The sequence below is a fragment of the Pleurodeles waltl genome, chromosome 7, assembly GCF_031143425.1.
Source record: "Pleurodeles waltl isolate 20211129_DDA chromosome 7, aPleWal1.hap1.20221129, whole genome shotgun sequence".
Classification (NCBI taxonomy): Eukaryota; Metazoa; Chordata; class Amphibia; order Caudata; family Salamandridae; genus Pleurodeles; species Pleurodeles waltl.
In genome coordinates, this window is record NC_090446.1 from 65,634,798 (window position 1) to 65,638,694 (window position 3,897).

Genomic DNA, 3,897 nt, shown 5'->3' on the forward strand with positions numbered 1-3,897 from the left:
AAATGTTCTTCATTTTTACTTTCTTAAGTGCTGAATGCATACAGTTCTTTTACAGGTCTTTACATTTTTACATGTGTTGCAAAACAACATCCTACAGCCTTTCCTTTCACACTCCCTGTGCTCCAGCAAGGTAGTCACAAAATCACTTTAAAAACTCCTAACACTTTACAGTCAGAGAAAGAAAAGTAAACACCCCTCCCATGTTATAAGAATAAGGAGCTATTTGTCAGAAGATATAGCCTGGCCTTTGAACTCTGTCTTTGAAGGATGGAAAATGTGACAAGATAAATACAAATTTAAAGGCATCTTTATTTATTGCTCACACTTTCCGGACCCACAAAAAAATTGGTTCATGGCCCACAGCTTGGAAACATTGTCTTAGAGCCCATCCAGTGGTTTGTATATGTAGAAAAGAAAGTCCCTTTGGCCAGATTTTTTTAGGATGACGACACTACCATCCACTTCCACCCTTACATTAATATATAGGATTTTTTTTGTATTGTGACTAAAGCAGTAACTTAGTTGCTGTGGCCTTCAGGACACCTACTACCAAAATATTGCTTCATTTAACAAAATATGGAGTTTCCTATGCATAGTTAATGGTTAATGCTGTAGGCCACATTTATCAACACTTTTGCACCTGTACAAAGTCACCAAAAAGTGACAGAAATGGCACAAAGTGCTGTTTTGCTATGTACTTCCCAGAACAAAACTTGTTGTATGCTGAAAAGTTGCCTAAAAGTAGTGCAAAGCACTGCTTTGTGCTGCTTTGCGTTACTTTGCATCTAGGGGTGATACTTGGCATTCCCGTGCAACACCGCATCATTTTTTTATACAAAGCCTGATCTACTAACAATTGTAGTCAGGGCTTTGTACCAAACAATTACTCCTCCATGAGGCAGGTGCAGAGAAGGAAAAAAGTTTTATTTTCTCCAAACATTTCTAACTTTGCACATATGCTGCACTGTACACCACAGATACAGAGTTGAAACAGTTTAAAAGTAAGTCTGAACAGTGTACCTAGTACTGGAAGGATACACTCTTCCAGTACAAAAATCATGCTAGACTCACACAGACACCCTTGCACTAGTGTGGATGGCTCCAGGCAGCCAGTGGGGCGCCTGTGCTTGTGTAGACAGCAGCAGTGCCATATCTTTGTAGATAGAGCTTTCCTGCTCCTTCCATTTCACGCAACACAGTACTACAACTTTGATTGCTGCGAGGAGTTGTGGGAAAAATAGTAAATTTGCCCCCAAGTACCATCAAGGTTCTTACATGTGTCAAGTCAATGCAGCCACTGGAAAAATAACAAAATATTTACCAGACCTACTCACTTTAATCTTTTACAATCAGTTTTTCAACCCGCTGGACAAATATAAAGTGTCCAGTTCCCCTAAAATATGTACCGTGGTGTACAAAAGCACATATTAAACACTTGTCCCATGGCATCTTGGCTGCCCTGCTCGTACACTAAGGCCCATATTTATGAAAAATGGCACACAACTGCGCTAGCACAGTTGTGCGTCATTTGTTTTTAATGGGAGCTAACGCCATCCGTGCACCATATTTGTAAAATGACACATGATGGCACTAAAGAATGGCTAGTGCTAGCTGGTGACGGATGGCGTTAGGGGAAATGGCGCTAGTGGGTCAAATATAATGTTAGGCTGATTAGCGGCAAAATATCTGCCGCTAGTCAGCCTAGCATTATTTTTTGATGCACAAGCAGCCAAAAAACGACTCCTGTCTAAGTATAGACGGGAGTCATTATCACTACCCCAATGCTCACCACAGGGAACCAGTGTCTCCAGGGCAAGCCCAACATACCCAGTGCCAGTCAGGGGGCCCCATGTAAGGGGTCTCCAGTGGCACACCACACACATACACTTACACTTACCTGCAACTTACCTGGGATGGGCTCCCCCCTCCTGTGGTGTCCCTGTGGTGCAGGTGGTGGTGATGCTGGGGGTTGGGGTGGAAATCTATGTGCCCATTCCATGGTGTTTCCCCATGGAAATGGGCCTACCTGCACATTAACGCCTGGTCTGATGTGGCGTTAAATAATGGCTCTAAGCGGGCTTAGCACCATTATTTAGGTCCGCCTCCTACTTGTCCATCATTTCAGCATCGGGAGTTAAATATGGCACGGGGCCTAGTGTCTTTTTTAGGAAGGGGAACACCTACCTTGTATCTCATTGATGGAAGGTGGGTTGGCACTTCCTAGAAATGGCACTAACTGCAATATTTTGACGCTAGATGGGTCTATCGTCAAAATATAAATACGGAGTTAAGTTATTGCCGCTTTAACGTCAAAAATAAAATGACTCTAAGGCGACACTAACCTTCCATAAATATGATAAATATGGGCTTAAGTTGTTTGTTGAGTGGGTCGCGTTTGTGTGAGGTGGCAGGGGTGAGAGGGAGACAGGAGGGCAAGGAAGGGGCAAGTACGGTGTCACATAAGTGCAGCGAAGTGTGGAGTGATAGAAAGTCCTGGGGAAACCACAATAACAGCAAACCAGGTGAATCATGTTTCCCCGTGTATCCCTGAGTAGGGCTTTGTATTCTCCATCCCTCACTCTTGTGAATTGTGCGCCCCTCCTCCACTGCTAGCCTTGGTGGGGGCGTGGGTGCACACGTGCACATGCTTGAGTGGGTAGTGCGTGTTTGCAGTTGGCCTCAGGCAATGGTATGTGAAGGAAAGATGGGGACCGGGACTGAATCCATAGTTTGCATATCTGAGAGAAGACGAATGCCTAACACTGTAAACCTAAGTGAGGCGTGTGGGTGTGTGTTTGTGTGTGTGTGTGTGTGTAGGGGCGGAGGTTCATCCGGAGCCTTCAGGACTGGTTTCTATCTCCGGAGAGGCTTGCGCAGACATAACATGTTCCTGACATGAGTCACCTCAGCAGTGCACTCCAGGCAGCCATTGCACCACACCTGCCCTCAGCAGACATGTGGGTTGACAGTTTGCCAGAAGCTGCACTAAACTCCCAAGGTGCCGTGTGTGTCACATGACATTGAAGAGCGGATACCACCTGTTTGAGACAATGTGAGCTGGAAATAGGGTGACCAGATTTTGAAAGCCAAAAACAGGGACATTTCACAAAAAATAGAAGAAGGACTAATTCAGCAGTACCTGAGGGGCACAGAATGGCAACTCCATTCAAGATAGAAACAAAGACGAGGGAATAAATAAAAAGTTTTACAACCAGTATCTAACAAGTTGTTTAAACAGCTGTCTAATAGGGGCTACTAACTAGTACTGCTTTGTAACATTTAATAACGTGCCTCCGCTGTTTGCTGTCGACCTTCATTGAAAACCGGGACTGTCCCAGCAAATCCTGTATGCCTGGTCACCCTAGCTGGAAACCCCGTGCGCAGAGAGAGTGGGTTTCCAGATCCTGTGTGAAGGCTGCGCACAGCCGATGCCTGTCCGCGGCGGCAGAACTGATCTTTGCTAGAATAGTGCCCTGGGCGGACAGCAGGGGGCAATGTTGTGTTGACTCGTCAGGCTGGCTCTTTATAGGAGAGCAGTGATTGGCCCCTGAACACAAACATTCACAGAACTAACCTGTGTGGCTCACACTGTAGCTCTGTCATGCTGACACTATGTTGTTGGTTGGGGGAGTGAGTGTGTGTGGGTGGCAGGGTGGGAGAGTGATAGGAGGTCACGGAAGAGGTGCATGGGGTTGTCAAGACTGTGCCTGTGACATGTTAATGATTAAAAACTCTTTAAACTGAATCCCTGGAGCCAAGTGAAAGGGACTCTGCTGCTTGCATGACCTTAATGCAGGCAGCGCCCTTGGCCCCTTGGTTTGCACCCCCTGCCCGGGCCCATCCTGGTCATGCCAAAAGCTGTCCCTGGTATCCGGGACGCATCAGACTACACCAGGG